Raw genomic sequence first — 23,456 nt, 5'->3', positions numbered from 1 at the left:
GATTGGTTTTTAATGAAATATCTTCCATCTGGATGAAGATAGGACTCTGATTCTAGTTGTGTTCTTTAATCAAGCATAGATCTCCCTGATCTCTACAAGTGGATCCTTGGAAACCCTAGTTTCCCACCTTTGAATTTTACAAGCTTTAGTTTAATAATTCATCATTATTCTCTTAATTTTCCCTGATTTAGATTACATTTTCGTCTAGTTCTAGTTCTATTTACTTTCAAAATACGTACAAGGTTCAGCCCTATGGATTTGACCTTGGTCTGACTGAGATTATTACTATATCGCAACCCTATACTAGGGGTGATGAACATTTTACATGAACCACAACATCACTTAAGTAAGAGGGAGACACCATCCGTGTGGAGAAGGAAGAGGATGATGACGTCTAGACTTTCTCTTCCTCTCTCTCTCTCTCTCTCTCTCTCTCTCTCTCTCTCTCTCTCTCTCTCTTCCTTGGTGTTGAGAAATTTGGATGTGTGGGTGGAGAAGGGACACACACCCCTTTTTACAAAGAGATGGTGTGTGAGAGGGGCGTGTTTCGCATCCCACTTAGATTAAGTTGCTCCAAATTGACCTTTCCTGGCGATCTGTTTTTAAATCTAATTAGTCCAGTGTGTCAGGGTCATTGAATAGATGCGGGGTATATGATTTTCTTGGTGATCTGAAATTTAGATTGGCCTATCTTGAAAATTCTCCTAATGGGTGCCAAAACAAACTTGATCTTAATTAACGGTCTACACTTAATGATCAAGTACCAATTTTGGATGAAATCTGTAGTCATGACAGTTAAACAGTTGGACAAAATTTGGTGGTTGATCAATGGTGAAAAAGGCCTAAATATGAAATTTCACCTTTTAAACCAAAAGGAAAGAACTAGCTTCAACATTCGACAATGTAGGATCATAAATCGGAGTCTAAATTTTGTATAACCTTGTAGTCATATTAGACCAAAGTATGGTCTAAATTTGATTTGTGATGAATGACAGGAAGTGATTAAATTGGAAGATTCAGATTTATAAGGAATTGATAGGCCTCAAAAGGATAACTTTGGGCCTAAGGAAAATCCTAGAGTCTTCATATTTCACATTTTGTCCATATTATGGTCAATCCAAGTCGTTCATATAAAAGAAAATATCTTAATATGACTACTCACAAGGTTTCTTCACTTGATAGACACCAAAATCAACGGTTAAGGGGCTGATTTGTCAATTGGATCACTTTTACAATGATCTAATAGCTAAAATTTGATATATATAGTTAATTTATGATAAATAGGCATGCTATAAAATTTCACATCAAACGGATCATGGGAACCATGTGATCTAGAATTCAAGGGTCTAAGTTAATGACATTTTCGTAATTATTGCTGATATGAGAGTTTTTGGAAATGTAATGGTTCTACATGGTTATAGGCATGTTTGTAAGTAATTCTTACAAAAGAACTTATGTTTAAATCATTATGAATAAAGAATTATACACTAAATTAACTAAGGGAACGTACATATATCAACCAACATAATAGATGGTTAAATGACATGTTAAAAATAGAAAAACTTTATGGTTAGCACTCAAAACATATATGTAGGTGGTTGTATGGTCAGTTTCATAAACGGATGGACATAAAGTGGGTTTTTGAAGTGATCAAGAGGTAGAACATGTATACCACTACATTCAAGTGACTTATTCACATGTGTAAGTTTCTCATATTGTAGTTCTAATGATGGGTTAAGTATAATCATAGGTGATGAACAAGGTGAATGAATTAGAATCTCAATTTGATATGTGTACGAGCAGATGTAGATATCAAGTAGTTAATTTACTATGATCGGGTGGTCCAAACTCAAAGTGGACGGTCAAATATATTTACCTATCGGTGGATAGTTAATTGAACGATTGGTTATAATGGACAAGTGAAATACTTGGACATACGATGATCTTGTCTTAAAATCAACAGTTAGATGGCTTGATTTATGGGTGAAAATCATTCACAATGGTCAAATTCATGTTGGAGAATAGATGTAAGGTTAAGATTAGCTAAATCGGTATAGTACACATGTACATACTAAGTTAAATTTTATGGTAACACTCGAGAACTTTCAATACTCAGGTATTAAAAAGTTTGGAGTGTTACAGAGCCAGTTGATCATTTGATCATGAGTTAACCCCTTAAATGTCGATGATCATTGCTAACTGTTTTGACTAAACTTTAAGTTAACCATCCATTCCCAACCCATGAAAGGATAACTGCCATATTCATTTTTTATTGCTTTCTTATTTTTTGGGCAACGCCCCAATCACATGATGCCCAACAAAGAAAAGAATAGCTCAATTTGAAGGGAATCTCATCAATGGCAGCTACACAAGTTACTATGGACTTCAAATATCCTAGTGCCTGAAAATCTCATGAAGCAATCACCTTTGACACTTATGGCTGTATGAAAATGGCCCAATTTTGTATGTATATTGGCTTCTATTCTTCTAGACTCATTGTTCCTTCTTCTAGACTTATATGATATTATGGTTGCAATTCAAGTTAAAGTGAACCGTGTTAGAGCTTTTTTGGCTTCAATATTGTAGTGTGGCCAATTTCATTTGTTAATTTCGCCAGTGAACCTTGTTAGAGCTTTTTTGGCTTCATTATAGTAGGATATCCATTTTCATTTGTTAATTTTGTCATGTCATATATTTCTATGTGGTTTCTTATCTTACATTGTAGTAAATTCAAGTTCTTTTGTTTTTCCTCATTTAGTAAAATTTAGTTTTATACAAGGTAAATTAACTTGTTTAAGGTATTTGGTACTATCGTTGGAAATGTGATACGAAATGTACTATCTGGGGGTGTGTTCTGTGTGACATATATCTATTGTCTTTCAGTCATTGTCAATCTCAACCCTAATACATAATCACTGTTATTGAAAAGAACAAATACAATCTGTAAAATAATGCAACAACATGGGTCAACCAAAGCATGCCAATAAGAACTTCTGCTGAATTGACTTCTTTGAGATAGAATCACAGTTCTCTGAAGGCACAACAATCCCTGCCTTCTAGGAAAAAAGAAGGAAAATTACTGTGGAATATGAGTAGGAACATGCATTTATTAGATACCCAAACCAAGATAATATTACATGGTAAGGAAAATGAACATCTGAAATTCCTTAAGTTGTTTTATTGGAACGATGGATTTTTATTTTTACACTGATATTTGTGCATCTTTTATCAGGCCCTAAACAAATACCTGATTTTCATTATCAAACATAAGAGCCAGTGTAGGCACATCAACTAAGTTTCATTATGCAGCAGAAGAAATGATGGAAATCCACAACAGAACATAGCAATCAATTTTACTTAATTTTTTTTAGTAGATAACACAAAGATAGCTACAACTTATAGCTAATATATTGGAAATGCGCATCCTACAATCATATCCCATAAAAAAGAACATATTTTTTTAGATCATCAATGCATTAAAATCTAGAAACAATAGTTGATTTCTACTTTCTAGAGAAGTTTGCAATAAAAGATGAATTTGAGTAGGAATTTCACAGGATTAGAAATAACACTTTATTTGGATAATAAGTGATATGGAATATACATCAAGTGTTTTAGATTAGTCATGTTTTTATTAGGACTGGCATTCCATACAAGTTACCCCAAAATTCAGCAGGAGTGCATCCCTAAAACTCACCTACCACAAAGATTTATTAGGACAATAAAGAAAACAAAATTGGAATCCATTTAACAGTCCCCAAATTCAGGTTTCAACTTTTATTATGCATAGAAATGTCTCACTGTGACATGCTCAGAATTTTTATTAACAAATAGGAGAAGTGTCCTTTTACATTAAAAAAAATGGAAAATATATATTAGATGAGGGAAATGTACATCATAAAATACAGAAAACCCTTCGGGCCACCCTCTACTTACAAAAAGGGGTGGGAAGGGGCCTATTGCTTTGAAAATCTCATGAAGCGAAAAATTAGCAAAACAGAAAACTCCTAACAGACTAAAAGGAGGTGTTCTAAATGAGGCTGACTCTCACAGCTCTTAAGCCTGTTGTCCAGGACAAGGTCCCCTCTAGAGACTGGGGGAAGAACAAATGGCTCTAAAAACTCCCTGTTTTGCTGGTTAGCGCTACCTACTCGAGCGAGACCATCCGCTACCCTATTCGCCTCTTTGGGGTTGTGAACAATTGATATGGAGGCCAAGTTCTTAAAATCCTCAAAACACATTTTCCAATAAAAGGCCATACACAGGGTGGCGATCGATTTTGAGAAAAGGTCCACGATCGTCGAAGAATCGGTCTCCACCTCCACCGTAAGACACCCATGGGCCATGCAAAGGTCCAACCCATCGATGACCGCCCTAGTTTCTGCTTAGAAGTTGGACCCAACTTCGTAGATTCTTGTATATGCAAAAAGGAAATTACCCTTATTGTCCATACAAACTCCTCCACTTTCGGATAACCCCGGATTCCCTTGCGAAGAATCGTTGACATTTATTTTAACACATCCTTTCATAGGACTCTTCCACTTCACAATTGAGAAAGAGTGGTCTCTAACAAGGGATGCTCGGATATTGATCTCGCTGATCACCTCACTGCTGGAGCGATCAAAGGAATGCGGCAAAGGGAAGGATGAGGTTATGCCCATGAACCAATGCTTGGCCCTGCGAATCGATTGGGCGACCATAATAGGGGAATTGTCGAACCTTCTGTTATTTCTCGAGTTCTAGATTTCCCAAATTATAATGGAGGGTGTTAGAACCCTAAGAATTCCATGACTGGAACTCTCTGTTGCCACTGCCCACAATTGGGACACCCTAGACATTGTCATCGTGGCAACAAAGGCAGCAAGAAACTAGGATCCCCCCTTTTCTCTTCATGTTAGTGCCCACCGGGATTGCCTCGGATAACACTCTCCAAACTAGCATTGCAAGTTTGGGCAGGGTTTTATTGAACCAAACCCACTTCACCCAGGATCATCTTGAACCCACGAGATGGAGGATTTCCCCTGCATATTTGGTGGAGAAACACGCCGATGATTTTTGGTCCAGATGGGATAATCTTCGTTGAATGTTGTTTTAATCCCTTTAGCGCGCACTTGTTGAAGGACGAAAGCTGGGAGAATGGATGACCATTGCCTCGCTGACTCAGCCCATTGGGACCCAGGAAACTATTGACAGACTAATAGCATTGATCTATTAGGATTTCCCCTGTGGCCCATCTGAGAAGAGGGCCAAGACCAGTCCAATTTGCATCCCAGAAATTATTGTTGCCCTCTCGTAGAAGAAGTCGCGAGTTGTTACCAACAGAGCCAAAGTGTTTTTTCACCTCTTTCCAGCATTTAGATTCGGAAGAATGGGTGTGGAGGTTTGAGGTAGCAGAGGAGGGGATTCCATATTTTTCTCTCATGAAATCACTCTAAAGGATTTTCTAATTAGCATAAAGGGCCGACCATGCCATCTTCATACGCATGGCCTTCATGACGAGTCTGAGAGGAGGGATCCCTATCCCGCCTTTGTCTCTTGGGGTCGTGATCTTTTTCCAACTTATCCAGTGATACTTCTTCTTACCTTCAGCTCAACCCCATAGGAAATCAGCAAATTTCTTTTCCATGGCATCAATGCAAACTTTTGACAACTCTACTGTTGCTATAGTGTGAATTGAGATTCTATTGAGGACATATTTTATCAGAACTCAATACCAAAAAATTAAGTAAAGGCTATGGACGTTGAAAGCTTTTGGCTACGAATTAAATTTGTAGCTATTTTACTACAATATTTAATTCATACCTAAAATCTAATTAATCCAACCTACATCCTCACCATAACATTATTAGAGATTAATGGTGCTTAAGGGGTTCCATGGGGCCCATCGGAATATATGTGTTTGATCTAAGCCACTCATCAATTCAGATATATAATTTCAGTGGATAAGCCCAAAAATTATATTGATTGAAGGTCTAAATCCACCACACCATAAAAAATAATAAAAACTAAATTTCTATTGTTCATATGTTGTGTAGTTTGCTTACAGCTTCTATCTGACTCATTTTTTACATTAATACTTAAAATGATACTTTAAAATTAATGGATGGAGTAGATAAATAACATACATCACGGTGGGCCCCACGGTCCTGAAAGCAGACGCTCTTAGAGTATTGTCCGTCACGCGCCCTCCCCCGAAACGAAATCCATTGCGTCCGCCCTTCTCCCGTGCGCAGACCTCCCAGATCCCACGTACCATTTGTGTCCGCCCTTTACATTGCCCTCTCTTGATTCTGAGGCTCCCTCACCCTCTCTCTCTCACACACAACCTCTCCCTTTCCCTCGCCCTCTCTCGTTCTCCCGCTCTCCCTCACCCTTTCTCTGTCTCTTAGCCCCATTCCCCTCTCTCTCTCTCTCTCTCTCTCTCTCTCTCTCTCTCTCTCTCTCTCTCTCTCTCTCGCTAGCATTTTCAAAACCCCCTTTTGCCGCAATAAGGAGAAGAAGAAGAAGGAGAAAAAGAAGAAGAAAGGCTACTCTCTCTCTCTCTCTCTGTTTCTGAAATCTGTGGAGTGGGTTCTTTCCGTTCATACACACCAATATTCCCAACACAATTTTTTCTTTTTCACAAGCCCTTAAAGGATTTTGTTGCGTTTAGATGTGCCATTGAATCGAATTGCAACTTCCCCAGCATTCGTATTGATGAATTAGGTTTTAAATCACATTTGCTTTTGAATTGCAGTTCCCTCATTATTTTCACTGGATTTGTATTAGATTAGTCTTTTACCATATGGATTTTATGTCGAATAGCTGGCATTTAGGGGTTAGCATCATTAATCAAATTTTTAGAATCATCAAAGCCCAGAAATAGTTACGATTTCACAATTTTGCCTTTTGTTTCTTCTTTGCTGATTTTTCTTTTGTTTCTTGTTTCTGAAAATTTGATGTGGGGAAAATCACATTAATGTATACCTTAGGTTAAAATAGCCAGCAACTGTTCATTGAAAAGCTTGACAAAAAGTGCATACCTTGTTCCTGTCTTTGACTTTGTCGCGATGGGATAGATTGGAAGAACAATTAACAGGGATATGGAAACACAAGAGGATCCAAAAACATTCATGAAGAATTTGTTTAGGACCTTGAAAATTTGCTAGATGTAGAAGAATGTGAAGATGGAGAGGACAGTAAATATGAATCCCTACCTGTCTGATGAGCCCCACACGTGTGAGAATTTTCTATTGATCAAATGGGCAATATGGATAGGACATGCCCCCAAAATGCAGTCTTTGTTTATTTTTTAGACTGTAGACTGTATACTGTTGCTGTATTTCCTTTCCTGTCTAATTCAGGTCACCAACTGTAAGGTCAGGATGTCTCATCTATTGATTTTGGGACAGTCCATCCACTGTCGGGCCCATCAAATCAACAGTTCGGATAAGGACCCTATACAAACCAAGGACCCATGGTTACTATGCATATGTTCAGCCAAGGATGGTGATTGCACAGCTTCTCTTCATAAATACCATATATGAATCATACAATTGCATCACTAATGGACTAGCATATGGTTTTGTGATTATTAATAGCTTAATATCTAATAAGAAATGAAGGGTGATGTAGTGGGGTTGTCAGTAACATACTAAGACTAACTTCTTTCTTATAATCAGTTAAGATGCTCCATATGGCTCATTACTAATCACACTGCCATAGATTGTTATAAATTGGCTATTGTTAATTATGGAATTGTGGAATATTATTGATTTCTCCTTCTTCTTTTTTTTTTTTTTTTTTTTGCTCAATGGTAGACAAACTGCAATTCAACATTGAGGTCTCGAGGTCAAGCCCAGCTTACCTATCAAAGAAAGAAAGATCTAGTCTTTATATTTTATTAATCTTTCAAAAATACTTAAAACAAATTTGTGGTTCTACCTATTTGATTTGATTTTTCAAAACATTGATTCCATCAGTTTTGACATGGGTTACATACTTTTCTTTCCTCCTCCTTTCAATAAATTGAGTTAAAGCTTTTAGAACTAGAACAATGCCAGCCATCTGAAATTTTAGTCAATAAACCATTCTTCTTTAATGGAATAGGTTTTTGGGACTTCACGAGCATGAAGAAATCCCTGCAGCCTGCCAGAGTGCATTTGACGTTGCCTATTTATGCATGGAAGAGAGACTAGCCTACTCCAGTTTGGAACAGGTAAATCAATTTAAATTCTACACTGCACTTTTGAATTTCAGCTCCTCGTGAAAGTACTTTGAAACAATCTCTTTCTTGGACAATAGATGAGGATTTTTATGCATTCATGCATATTAAGTATATGTATGCATGCATGTATATTATACATATGAGTACGTCAACATATATGAACCTGAGACACTCAAGGTTGTGACAAAAATCACTACCATTGAGCTAGGGCTCAATGCCCCTAGCCTGACTTTGGTGCAGTATTCCTGAAGAGTGGGTGCACACCTCCGTCCCTCCATCCACAATTGGTGGGAGACTTGTACACTGGCTTTTGGTGCATAATGTTCGATGATGATTTTTTTTTCTGTATATGCATGTATGTTTGTCTGTGTGTATGTGTGTATGTATTTCTGTTTGTAGTTTTAGGTGAATGGAGGGTGACACATTGTATTTCTAGACATCCCCCTTTTCTTTACTCACTTTGAAAGAATATACCATCCGTTTTATGGTGTCCTGAGCTTCAAGTGATTGATCGCGCTTCATGGCACAGGACATGGTGCTTTTACATCACGAAGTGGAAGTAGAATTCCCAGATGGGCAGCCAACGGAGAATCACTGTGCCACTCTCTTGGAGTTTGGAAGAACGAAAGATAGGAAAACAACCACTGTCTGGGTCTCACAGTCGGCATTCCAGCAGCCATACGAGCTTTGGTACTTTAACTCATTTTAATGCCTTTTTTTCAAATCATGACCTGATCAAACTCGAAACTGTCCGCATTACTTTCTCAATTGTGATTCAAATGCTCATCGAGTCCCACCATGGATGGAGAAAGCCCAAAAATATTTTAGATTGAAATTCCCTATTAATCAATATTAAGACTTCAACTTATTTTCTTTTTTAGTTGTTCTCCTTTAAATCATGTACTCGGAGACCATAAATCGAAGTTTTAATATTGTCTATGTCTTGCAGGTGAGTTTCAGACTGAAAACTGATACAAATCTCTTTGAGATTGCAAAGTGCAAGACATCTGTGTCTGCAATTGAGGTATATCATGTACAAATTTCTTGAATTTAACTCTTTTGTTTTATATAAGAATTTAAATTCACTTCTTCTCGTATCCACTTCTGCTTCTACTTATTTGATCTGGCTTTAAGTCTGAATAAAAAAGAAAAAAGAAAAAAAAAAAGGAGAGAGAACAAAGTGGAGAAGTGTGCCCTAATAAGTTTTATCTTACAATTCCCAAATCCTGTAATTCTATAGTAAATTATGCAAACTGAAAACCTATACATGCCCTGCAAATTCTGACTTAGCATTGTCAACTACCTCAATTTTTTGGTAGATGCATTGTATGGTTCCTGGATTGCCTTTTATGGTTAACTGATGTGTTTGGCAAACAGTATCATTTCATTGTGGAATGGGAGTGGGACTCATGCAAATGAATAGGGATCCTGGTAGCAAACATGTCAATGTGGTAGGTACACTTGTGGGATACTGAGCAAGAAAGCTGGTGGTTGAACCAAAAATCAGGCCAATCTACTTATTAGGTAGGTGAGAAGCATATGTTGAATGTGAATCAATAGTTATTTTGTTTGCAATCTTTCCATTTTTTCTTTTTTATTTTTTTAGAAAAGTGGCATAACTGGTGTGTGGATGACACTGAGTTTTGGAAGCTCATATTTACAATGGAACATCATGTTTACATAATTTTAGGTTTGCTAACAAGGCTCTCTCCCCTTTTGATCCACCATGTGATGATTCAAATTGTTCATCCAGAAGTTCCAACTGAAGATGGTCCATACATAAAAAGTCTTACTTATCTAAAAGAACCTTGAAACAATATGTTATGTGAACCTAAAGATGTCAAATCAGTTAGATTTCTCTCATGGTGGGTGGCCATATATTATGGGACCTTCTAGATGTATGGTTTGGATCATCACATCATGGGTCAATGGGCAAGCTAATTGGGCAAGCATTGGTAGCAAATCTCTCTCTCTCTCTCTCTCTCTCTCTCTCTCTCTCTCTCTCTCTCTCTCTCTCTCTCTCTCTCTCTGTGTGTGTGTGTCTAGTAGTAAATTTCTCTGGGTGGTGGGTGTTGCTATGTTTTTTTTTCCTAATAGATGTACTCAAGAGGTTTTTTTTTTCTTCTGTGTTTTCATTAAGACTCATTGTAAAGTTGTATTTCGATGTTGATATTGTTATATTTATACAGGATTTTGGTGTAATTGCATGCTTTGTAGGTTTGTCAACCGGTTGGGTTGGGGTTAGGTTACTTGGACCCAACTAATGGAATATGAGGTACCAAATCTGAATTTGATGGAGTCAGTATCCCATTGGTCCTTTCTTGTCTAGTTTTGGGCATTAATGAGTATTAGAATGGCTTTGTATCTAGAATTGGGTATGGCTTGTCTTGTAGGCTCAGATCTGGATCCTGTTAGTTACTAGAAACATGCCTTTTGTATGGTTTTGAAATAAAAATATAATCTAAAAATCTAATCAAATACAGGCAATGGTATCACAACTTGTGGTAACATGCCACGGTGAAGATCACACAACTAATTGGGTTATTTATCCAGATAGATTCAATCAGGTTTGATACTTTGGGTATCCACAAATCTGGGTGCTCACTGACAGCACTATGTTTTGGTCATGAGGGAAGGAGGCAGGGTGTTGCTTGTTTTATGCATCTCTTATTGATTTATGTTGGCATTCTTTTATCAGATTTTGGTTTCAATTGGCTATTGATCTCTCTCTCTCTCTCTCTCTCTCTCTCTCTCTCTCTCTCTCTCTCTCTCTCTCTCTCTCTCTCTCTCTCTCTCTCTATTGTTTTTATTATTTACAATTAGAGGTTCATATTGTCATACTTGGGTGAATACCTTATAATAATAAAACTAAAATAAAAGATCTCGTATGTGTCTGTGCATGTGAGTTTTGATCCAATACAATCAACACTGATGTAAGTTATGGTTGAGTCGACCTCTATGGCCCCGCTATCATGATGTGTTGTAGAAATCCAATTTATCATTAGAAGCGTCTCAAGCATAAATATCAACAGTATCTGTGACTTACCCTATCAATTGTGTGGGACCCTTTGATAAAGGGGCAAACATATTATCATGAAATTCCAAAACTTACAGGGGGCATGGTTCATTTAAGTTGATATTTATGTGATTTTAGACATGATCTGACACCGTTGTACCCTACCACAATTTAAGTGATTTTAGACATGATCTGACACTGTTGCAGGGGGCATGGTTCATTTAAGTTTAGATATGACTAGTTTTGAGAAATCTCAATTCTGCCATGTCTGGCTCAAATGTTTGACATACATCATGGTGAGCCTCACTGTGATGTGTATGTGAAATCTACTTGGACCATCAGCTGTGTCAGTTCACATTAGGCCTTAGGCATTTGATAATTTGACACCTCCAAAAGCACTGTTTGGTAATTTCCAATTGTAGAGGTATTATTTGATAAAATCCAAATTTAGGAGTAATTCTTCCTTAAAAATCCCAACAGAAACTTTTTCAAGAATTTGTTTCTGTTTAAAATATTAGTTCTGCTAACAAAAAATTAAAATTAAATTAAATTAAATTTTTTTAAAAAAAAAAAACAGTTTTAACATGTTTTTCCTTTATTTCAAATTTTCACCAACAAAAACAATGCTTCTACTTTGTTTCAATTCTTTCACCAACAAAAACAAAAAAGAAAAAACAAATTAGAAAATATCTAGTGTAAAAATATATTTCCTTCGTTTGTATTTTTCATCAACAGAAAACGCAGTCACACTAAAAAATTGAGAAGTAATTCTAAAATATGTTTCCTTTTTTATATCAAGAAAAATAATCCCTAAATAAAGAAAAAATTTTATTTTTTTTAAATGAAAAGTGGATTCTTGCAAGAAAATTTCTTGTAAATCCCAAATTTTTCTCTCTTTTTTTTAAAAAATTTTTATTTATATATAAAAAATATTGGTGAAATTAATAATAAATCTTAGGTTTTCTCTTAATCCCTTTTGCATTTTACCTGGTGGACCCTAGGGTGAGTTGTTTGCGATTTGCATACTTTGATATTTCCGCTAATCAATAAGCTAAATATCACACCATCCATGATGGGGGTTGTCAGACCAATGGCTTGGATAGACCATCCATTGGCCCCACATCTAGAAACCAAGTTCCCCATCATTGAGTGTTAAATTGGATGTTCTGTTGTCATGAAAAATGGTTCTTTCACACACCGAAACAATTCTTCCATAGTTTTGGTTTCACACATGTAGTTTTGAAACTTTGCAACAATCACATTTTTCATTAACTGCATTTTTCAGATTCAAGCATATGTTGTTGTCATACATGCAGAACCATTGAAATTTTGATGTAGTAATGTGTCCTCGATAGATGGGATAAGGCTGTTAATGCATATTTGAATACAGAAAGATGAAGAAGACTCATTCATAGAGTTGAGCATCAAACTGTGGGAACTCTAGGAATCAGAAGTGGGCCCCATTAGGGCCTGTTTGGGACATGGGATTAGGTGGTATGGAATTGCACTTGTTCCATGCAAATTCCATCCGACGTTTGTAAATGACCAAAGGATTGAATGAATACAAGTATCATATCATCCAGTCCCAACAGTAAAAACTGTGGGATTTCTGGTGGAGATACACTACAACTTTTGCAATTGGAATCCATTATTCCAATAGGCCTTGAGAACTCAACAATCAAACTACCATTTCACAATTTAGGTTTTTGATTTGTTGGGATTGTGTATTTATTATTAGTGATTGGTTTTTTATTTTTAATAATTTGCAAATGCGAATTCTTTATGATTTTTGAATTTTCAGATCGCAGGGTGTATGGTTGCTCTACTGGTAGTGGCTTCTACTCTGCTGGCAGCAGTGGCCATTCTACTTTGTGATTTTGACCATATCAATAAGGTCTTGTTTCTAAATATGCTTTTGCTTCCTGTACTTGCTTTGAACATATGATCAGCGAACTAAGGAAAAGTATTTGTTTCTTCCAGTTTTGGTACTACACAGGGAAAGCCCAATTTTGTTCCATTTAATGAGGAATTGATGAAATCGACTCAAGGAATTTCATATGTCCTATGCTTTCAGAAACAGGTATATGAGATTTAAGACTCTTGTTTCAATTTTAAAAAATTTCTTGCTTCAATTTATTGATGGTGTGCTTCCCATCGATTTGGATCTCACAGTTGTTCTTTGGCTGTTTCATCAATCAAAGATATGTTATCTCAAAAAAGATTTTGTAAAATAGTTTTTTCTATATGAGTCTGTATTAATTAATTTATTGAAAAGATGAATTCCAATCTTTGTGCTGGTCTGCTAATTACGCGGCGTAAATTTTGTAAAATAGTTTTTCGGCTTATATAACTCGAGATAGCTAAGAATTAGGACGAAAACTGAGAGTAGTATTTTAGGAGCTCACCATTCTCCAACTGCCAGAATAATGGCCAAAAATTCATAACTGACCGTTCTCAAACTTCCAACTAATTCATGGATCAGCCTGATTTGAAGGCCCTAGAGGTAACATGTGTTGAATATGATGGATGTTCGGTTTTATGCATGCATCACATGGGACCCACATCTACCTGGAACCAAATCAAGGTACCACTCGAGTGCCCATATAGAGAAATAGTCCACAGCTCTTAGAGCACTACAATTATCGTGCTCCTAGTTTTATGGGAGCCATTGGATGGGTTAATTGGTCTGGGCTGTCCATTGGGTGCATCACAGGTTTCATCGGCTACCAAGAAAAAGTTGCACTAATCGGGTTATCTGATTCATCAGTAATTTAGCCTATTTTATATAACCATCCATTTCCCAAGCTATGGATGGGAGTCATGTGATGCTTAGGGTGGTCTGATAGAAATGAAATCTTTGAAACCATAAGCAATCATAATAAATCAAAGCAAATAGATGGTTCAGATCATTGGACCCACATTTCCATAAGTGATCTTGACCATCCATTCTATTGACCATCATTCAGATGCTTAGATTTGTCTACTTCATGTATTTTTAGAAAGTAGCCCATGAAATGCATGTTGCACCTAAAGTACAGTTCAGATAAAATGATTGGATTGAACTGATGTCCACATGCGGCTAGGTGCACCATAACTTACGATGGTCTAAGAGCACTAAATCATTTCTGGCTGCTATATTATATAGACACAAAAATCTTAGCATGACCAAATTAACAATATAAAGGGTGAGGGTGTTATATGTTTTTTTTTATATATACAGAATTGGGGGTGTTATATTGGCACTTGAATCCAAAAGATTATGACAATGATGAGGAGCAGCAGAAAATCCAAGAGAGCAGGGGCTATAATTATCTGGTGGGGTCCATCTCTTGCTTTCTTCCTCTTTTGTAATTTTTATATTTTTAGAAAAGAGGCCGGTTCCTATATGACTTTTGTAGAATACTCTTGTAATTGTCATTGTTTTGTGATTACAATTTATTGGCTCTCTGTTTTTGTAATGACCCTGGAAATTTTGTGCTTATCTTTCCCTAAGTAGTTGTTTTTGGGGTAATTAGCGCTATACTCGATTGCTTGTGAATCTTCGGACCTGGACCGCGCGTGAAAATACGATGATCAGGCTGTGCGGTCATTGCGGTCACCAGCAATCATCCGGAATAAATCAAAGCGGTTGGAAATTTATTAAATAATCGATGGTTCGAGATCATCAGTTATTGTAGCATAACAGAAGTTCAGTAATTAAACTGTAGTATGAGGTTTGTTTGGTGATAAATTCCAAGTGTTGTCAATAGCAGCTTCCAGCTATCCAGATAACAAGAAATACCCATGCTGGGGCAGCTTCTTAAGATAGTATCACATGAGTGTTCTTTTCTATATAAGGCCTTCATTGTCCTTCTTGAGTTGAACCATCAGAGCCATCTATTAGAATAACCACCTTCTTGGATAGGCCATTTCCCAAAAGTCATTCTTGGTGTTGTTGTATCTCATTTCTATTCTTGCTTTAGGGTATTCAATCGCCGTTGACGAAGACAACTCGTCTAAAATCAATTCGGTGTTCTTTTCTGGCTTAAGGGTTATTGTTTTCAATGCTTTCAATGCTTTCAATGCCAGTGATGATTGGATTGAACTGATGTCCACATGCGGCTAGGTGCACCATATAAAATATGCACTTGTGTTTATCATTGACGTGTATGTATGCTAGATGTATTTTGACAACTTGGTAAAAGGAATTGTCCAAATATGGTCTATAGTATTGTGCACGAATGATTTAAAAATTTTAACCAATGGGTGTTGAGAAGCGATCAACTCTTAGTGTGCTATTTCCTTCTTGCAAGTTATTTTCGGCTTTAATTCATGTTAAGTTGAATTGATTTTGATTCTAGTTTTGGTGTTTTGATATGAATATCTTTTGTAGTGTAATGTGTTTGGGACATTGTAGTGTAATGTGTTTGGGACTATGAATAGTCCATGAAATCGGGCTTAGATTGCTTTCGCCACAAAGGACGTGATTAGAGGAACCCGAAAGTGTTGTCGGCGCAAAGGGGTGAGGGTGTTATACGTGCGCTCGTGTTTTTTAACCCGATTATCGATGTATGTTCACCATGTATGGAAGCTTTTTTGAATCTAGGGTACCGAACTTACCATGAAATCCTATTAACCATGGTACTTGATCCGCTAAGACTCATGAGCCGGACGTATGGGACACCGTGGTCGATACACCGGGTGACCAGAGAGCAACTAAACTCGTGAGGTGATTATGGTGGTATGGGACACTATATTCGTCTTATCGGCCTACATGAGCCCTTGGTAGTGACCTCGAGCATGCCTGGATACCGCATTGAGGTGACGAGCCTTAGTGTAGTAGCGAAGGTATGAAAGGCGTGCATTGATTGGTGACGAGCCCTTTGCTATGAGATGCCTAGGATTGACGACCTTAGAATGGATCATTGTTTGGATGGTGATATGAGGAGGTACTTTAGCTTCCCAATCCTACTATATGAAAAGGACTAATAACAACTTGGTAATCATATTCATGCACCACATTTGCATGTGCTTTGTAGATGTGGCGCACTTTGAGGCGATGTCATGCGTAACGTAAGATGTGGGCACGCATCATTTTGCATACATCCTTGGAGTACTTAGGATTTGTTTAATTGTTATTGTTCGCTTTATATTCTTGCTGTGGTTAACCGATAACATGTTAACCATGCTTATTGTTCCCACGTTGATCACTCACTTTCTTAGGTTCGATGTTGCGGATGTTGATGCAACTTCAAGATTGATCGATGATGTTGCCTCTCTTGCGATGTTATGTTTTTGAGGCTATACGATGTTCTTGTGGGATTTTGGAATTATTTTTGGGAATTAAATGATGTAACTTGATACTTGTAATTTTGATAGCCACACTTACATTACGACCTGGTTTGTATATGTACTTCAAGGATTCACACTTGTACACATATATTTCTATAAGTTTTTTGCTTGCTTTATTCACTTATCCCTGAATTATATCTGTGTTTTGGCTTAATCTATTCCATGTTTTATGTCGCTAATACAGACAACATACATCCATCATTAAATATGTTGCATAAGTGATGTTTTGGAACTCGGGAGCTGAGTTATACTCGACCCCCGAATTTCAGGGCATTACAGTTTTGTAAGCCATCATGGGAAAGGAGAAGGTTCACATTAACATTGTCGTCATTGGTCATGTCGACTCTAGCAAGTTGACCACAACTGGGCATCTTATCTATAAGCTTGGTGGAATTGATAAGCATGTAATTGAGAGGTTTGAGAAGGAAGCTGCTGAGATGAAAAAGAGGCCATTCAAGTTTGCATGGGTTCTTGATAAGCTCAAGGCTAAGCAGGAGCGTTGTATCACTATTGATATTGTAATTTATCACTATTGATATTGTAATTGTAATAGTAATAATTGTAATTGTAATTGTAATTGATTTAATGAAGGACTGTAATTAATTCATTATTGAATGAATGATTGTAATTGAATGAATGAATGATTATGCAGGTGGTAAAGTGGGAGCGTGGTATCACTATTGATGTTGTAATTGTAATTGTAATTGTAATTGTAATTGATTGAATGGACTGTAATTGATTCGTTGTTGAATGAATGATTGTAATTGAATGAATGAATGAATGATTATGCAGGTGGTAATGAATGAATGATTATAAAAAAAAAATTTAATGTAGGAAATATCTACTGATATTAACCATAGCTGGTAATCTGACAACCGTAACTGTTATCAAATATGCCATTTTGCTACGGATCCAGCACCACTTTTAACACAAATACTATTCATAGTTGTAGGTACTTTTGGCTACAAGAATAGTTGGTACGGATTATATTGTAATATATGGCTACGGATTAAATCCGTAACTAAGTCCTATTGTATAGCACCTACGACTATGGTCGTACTATGGAGTAAAACCGTAGTCATATGTATTTAGCTACGGCTTTTATCCATAGCCTTTACCCTATTTTCTGGTATACCTACCATACTCAAAAAATGGTCCTGCCATCCTTCCACTCTCCCTGCAATTTTGTCAATCATTGGTTGGAAGAGAGCCCTGGAGACTCTACCTCTGCCCAATGAGACTCCAAGATAGATGAAAGGAGGAGGCCCCCTTGAGAAACTAATCAATCTTTCTATAGCCCTGTTGCGCCCTTCTAGCGTGTTGTTTGGAAGAAGCAGCCTGCTATTCTGGTTGTTGATTTTCAGGCCTAAAGTTTCATAGAACTTGCTGAGGATAGACATGAGAGTTGATAGGGATTTTCTGCTGCTGTTTGTGAATATGATTGTGTCATCAGCAAAGAGGAGGTGTGAGATAGGGAGACTCCCTCTAGCTATCTTGAAAGGGCCAAGCTCCCCACTGATCAGAAGCGATGAGATTCCTCTACTCAATGCCTTCATAACTAGGATGAACAGGCTTGGAGAGAGGGGATCTCCCTGGCAGAGTCCTCTTTCGGACTTGAAAAACCTACTGGCCTCGCCATTGAAAAGGACTGAGAATGTCACCCCGTCCCAGCATTTCTCGACCATGGTAATCTAACCTTACCTGAAACCGAATTTATTGAGAATATCTTTCAGAAAGCTCCAATTAACTCCGGCATAAGCTTTTTCGAGATGTATTTTCAAAACTATATTGCTCCCTCTCACTTTCTTATTCAAGTCTCAAAAAAGTTCTTGAGCCAAAGCTATGTTCTCTAGAATGAATCTTCCTTTAACGAAGACCGATTTCTCTCTAGAAACCAGCTTAGGCAGTAAATAGTTTAACCTAGCTACAATGATCTTAGAAAACACTTTGTAAATGCAATTACATAAACTAATTGGACAAAAATCATTAAAAGTTTTTGGAGGGGAACATTTAGGGATAAGACAAAGAAGGGAAGCAAAGAAGGCCCTAGGGATGCATCCTCCTTGGAAAAGGAAGATCACTGCCTATAAAATATTTTCCCCAACTGATATCCCAATAGCTTTGGAAAAAACTACCTGATAGAACATCTGGGCAGGCGCCCCATCAGTAGGCAAGCCAAACACAGCGCTGTGGACTTCCTCCAGTGTAGGGACAACCATGAGGCCCACATTATCTGTCGCTAAGAGAGAGGAGTTAATGGGGGAGAGGAAATCACGAATAGATTGGACTGGGGCTACCTTGTAATGGTTCGTGAAAAAGTTGACAATCTCATATTTCATTTCTGCTTGATTATTGGACTTGGATCCGTTTGGCAGTGTGATCTGATTGATAAAGGATCTCCTAAATCACTCGTTTGCCGATGCATGAAAGAACTTGGTGTTCTTATCCCCCTCCTCTAACCACTTATTGCGTGATTTCTGCTTTTAGAAAACTTCCTCCATATTTTCTAACTAAATTAATTTTTCCTTCTCTTCTATGAGCCTTTGAATGAGCAGATTGTCAGGGCTATTGTTGGACATATCTTTAAGGTGTTTGATGGATTCCTCAACTTGCTGAATATTGGTGAAAATATTTTAAAATACCCTCTTGGTTCCAATGTTTCAGCGCTGCTTTGGTGTTCTTCATTTTAGCCAAAAGCGAAGTCATTGGGTTGCTGCATGGGTAAAGGTCCAGGAAGCCTTTATGATGGATTGGAAATCCTCATGAAGGGTCCACATCCTCTGGAAACGGAAAGGGTGCGGCTTTTGTGTGTGTGTGTGTGTGTGGGGAGAGGCATGCTCACTTGAGCACCTGCACACATGTTAGAACTGGAATAAAGGGAAGCACTGTAACTAACTACCAGAGACGAGGGTTCTGTCCATCCTAGCCCATTTTTCTACTTGTCCCTGCTTGGTTGTTGCACCATGTAAATGCACCGCCACTGAAACCAGCATCAATCAGCCCCGATCGATTGATGGCTTCCAGAAATTCATTAGTGCTCTGGTTGGACAGATTGTTGCCTCTAATCCTTTCTGAATGGGAAGTGATCACGTTAAAGTCCCTAACTGACGAACCAAGGGTCGCTGTTGGAAGAAGCTAAATCCTCCATATCCTTCCACATATCTCTTCTACGTTAAAAGTCACATTTCGCATACACAAATGATAAGAGTGGATTTTTCTGAATATCTTGACTAAGGAGAGAAATGGAAATCATTTGTTGGGAGAAAGCCTTCAACGTCACGTTGAGGTGGGAGGAGAAAAGGACCCAGACTCTTCCACCTACTTCCGCGTTAGAAAGGGAAGTATGGAAACCCAACTTCAAGCTAGTTTTCACCCTTTTACTATCAGGAAGCATCGGCTCTAACAAGCGACTATGGAAGGCTTGTATTTTTTAATCCGCTGTTTAAGGGACCTAATGGTGGGAGCATTTCCCACCCCTTGGACATTCCACACCAAGAAACTATCCATCAGATAGACAACCGAAGTTTAGGGCCCTGCTATCCCTTCTTCTATCTCTTCTTCTATTGGGTGTGTTCCGCTGGTAGAATTTGTTGATGTGGTTAAAGCAGTCATATGTACAACTTCACATGGGGTCAGACGCGATTGCCAGGGTGGTGCATTGGTCCTGTTATATATCCATCCTGCTGATGGGAGCATACCTCTGAATGACGGACTCTGGGTGCCCCTGAGATCTGCAAAGTAGCTGGTGGGACAGGGGCATTTGAACATCTTTCTCCCTAGCTAAATTTGGGACTGGGAAGTAGGGCAATAAGTCTACTTGAAGTTGAATTACTTCAATGTTCGCTCGTTTCTCCCTTGGTGGAGAATGAGGGGTATGGTGACGACCAGAGGTCCTACTCGTTTGCTGGAGAGGTTCCCCTGAGATTCCTAAACATGCATACACAAGTGATGGAGATTATATCTGGACTCTTGATCCAGAAGAAATTTTCAATCCAAATCATTGGAGGATCTTAATAGATTTTTCCAACCTTTAGAATGGGTAGATTATATTCTCTTTTTAAGCTTAAAATCTGATCAGTCCACACACAGATTTCCATCTAAAAATAAACAAACAGCTAAAATATAATTTTCTCAAGATTTGCTAATGTAACTTCACTTGTAGTAAGCTTTAATAAAAGGGAAATCAAGAAGTGGTTCCCTAGAGCCACTGATGATATACAACCTTTTCACGGTGTTGCCAAACATCTTACAAGAATGGGGAGTTAGAATTTCAGTCATTTAATGATCATCCTGACTCACACTGTCACACATGTACGAATGAGTTGCATTTTTATTTTAAATATGATCGAGATGCAGAGGAAAGCACACAATGTCACAATAGAAAGGTAAAATTAAATGTAATAGACATACTCCCATGACACATCACCGACAAGCATTCGATCTCCTTCATTATCTTCATAAATAAGAACATGGTCAGGAGTAGGGCTGTACAACGAGCCAAGTCGAGTTGAGGTGGGCCAAGCTTGGCTTGGCTTGTCCATACCCTTCTCGAGCTCGAGCTCGGCCTCGAGCTTACTATCGAAGCTTGACTTGTTTGCCAAAACTTTCGAGTCAAGCTAAAGGCGAGCTAATGAATCAAGTCGAGGCGAGCTTACCTTGAGTCGAGTCGAGCTTGCTCCCAACTTGACCCAACCCGCACCTGACTTAACCAAGCAACCCGACCCAACTGACCCAACCCCCAAATCAAATATTTAATTAATAATACACACACACACACATATATAATATTAGATAAAACTATAGATGGTACTTTGTTATTGATATTGAGAGAGAGAGAGAGAGGAGTGCTCAGGTGAGTGTAGGCCATATGGCTGAGACAAGTCGGGTAGATGCTGAGTCAAGAACGGGCGAGAGAGAGAAAGAAGAGAGAGAGAGAGAGAGAGAGAGAGAAGCTCGAGCGCGGCGGGTTAGGTAAGGAAGGGAAATGGTATGAGAGGGGATGGACGGGTATGATAGGGTTTATGTTTTAATTTTTTAAAATTTTAAATATAATATAATATACATTAATATAGAGAGAGAGAGAGGAACGCTCAGCTATGCACCGGTTCGCACGTCATTATGTGCGAACCTTCCTATCAACCGTCCGATAACGTAGATGGTCGGGGTGAAGGCGCTCTTAGGGCGAGCTTAAAAAAGCAAGTTTCCTTCTCTAGCACGTCTTTTCATCCACTCTCCGAAGAATACGACGGAAGCCTTTTCACATAAAATTCTTCTGCTGAAATGCTAGGTGGGTCCCACCAAGATGTTAGTGACAAATCCACGTCGTCCATACATTTTTAAAAAAAAATTTATGGAATGAACCCAAAACTGAGGTAGATCAAATTCTCAAGTGGGCCACACAGTGTTGATTGAACTCTCACCATTAAAAACTTCCTGGGGCTACCAAAATTTTGGATCAAGCTGATATTTGCTTTTTTTCCATCATCCAGGTCTATATGACTTAATCTACAGGTTGGATGTCAAATAAATATCACAGTGTGCCCTAAAAAATATTTAACGGTGAGAATCATTATCACCGCTGCTTCCTGTGGTGTGGTCTTGAGATTTGGATTTGCCTTAGTTTTGGGATAATGCCCTGAAATGATAAGGAAAAATGGATGGACGAGGTAGATTTCTCAAAAACATCATGGTGGGCCCAACTTAGATTTCGAACGAACTTTGCAAATTGTGTGCATCATTAGGGGATGCAGACTGGACAACAAAAGAGGGATGCAGATTTCTTGTGAAAGCCTTTGGCAGGAAGTTCTTGCGCTAGGAACTCAAGTGGGCCCACTGTCATATTTGTGAGAAATCCTCTCCGTCATCCAATTTTTGAGATCATTTTAAGGGATAATATCAAAATTTATCAGGATAAAAGACTCAAGTGGGCCGCACTAAAGGAAAAGGTAATTAGGGAAATTTCTACCGCTGAAACCTCCCTAAGTTCGAAAGTGATGTTTACATGCCATCCATACCGTTAATGACGTCATTTGTACTGGGATGAACTGAAAACACAAATAATAGCATGATTCAAAACTTTTTTGGCCCCACGAATATTTCAACTGTGTACATTCAATTATCATGTTTTCGGCCCACTTGAGAATTGGATACAGTTCATTTTTTGCCTCATTTCTTAAAATGAACTCAAAAAACGGATGGACGGATAGGATTTCTCAAAAATATGACAGTGGGCCCCACCTAGGTTCCCAATGTAGGAAGGCTTTTACAGGAAATTCGTGTCCCCGACAGAGGTTGAGTAGCTTACGCAGATTGGATACTGATAGAGGTTGAGTAGCCAGAGTCGCTACTGAAGTGATGTCACCAAGTTATGTGTGCCCCACATGATGTATGTGTTATATCCCCACTGTTCATACATTTGGAGAGATCATTTTAGGATATGGTCCAAAGAACGAGGTAGATCCAAGGCTGGGGTGGACCCCACAATAGAAAATAGTGGTGAGAGTGACACCCACCGTTGAAACCTTCAAAAGGTCCACCATAATTTTTATTTGAGATCCAATCTGTTCATGTGTTAACGCAGACATGAAAGAAGGGAAAACACAAATATTAGCTTGATCAAGAACTTTTATGGCCCATAGAACTTTTTAATGGTGGGTGTCACTCTCCTCAATATTTTCTGTGGTGGGGTCCACCAGATCTTTGGATCTGACTCATTCTTTAGATCATGCCCTAATACGATCTCTCCAAATGGATGGGTGGTGTAGATACAAAACATATATCATGGTGTGGCCTACAGAACTTGGTGACGTCACTCCAATAGCGACTCTGGCTACTCAACCTCTGCGAGTAGCCAATCCGCGTCAGCTACTCAACCTTTGCCATGACGTGGATTTCCTGTGAAAG

At 38.2% G+C, this 23,456-nt stretch overlaps 1 long non-coding RNA gene across 2 annotated transcripts; it reads left to right on the top strand.

The window, feature by feature from the left end:
* The first annotated feature begins 9,154 nt into the window (after positions 1 to 9,154).
* Positions 9,155 to 14,534, top strand: LOC131234782 (uncharacterized). 2 transcript variants are annotated; one of them, XR_009165776.1, is made up of 5 exons: positions 9,155 to 9,230; positions 9,584 to 9,730; positions 13,024 to 13,116; positions 13,203 to 13,302; positions 14,443 to 14,534. It is a non-coding gene; the product is annotated as an uncharacterized LOC131234782 (long non-coding RNA). The 2 variants fall into 2 exon arrangements; XR_009165775.1 differs by lacking the exon at positions 9,584 to 9,730.
* The last annotated feature ends 8,922 nt before the right edge of the window (positions 14,535 to 23,456 follow it).

Source organism: Magnolia sinica, chromosome 19 (genome assembly GCF_029962835.1).
Source record: "Magnolia sinica isolate HGM2019 chromosome 19, MsV1, whole genome shotgun sequence".
NCBI lineage: Eukaryota > Viridiplantae > Streptophyta > Magnoliopsida > Magnoliales > Magnoliaceae > Magnolia > Magnolia sinica.
Note: the sequence above shows the minus strand (reverse complement) of the source record. Positions and strands in the feature narration are given on the sequence as shown.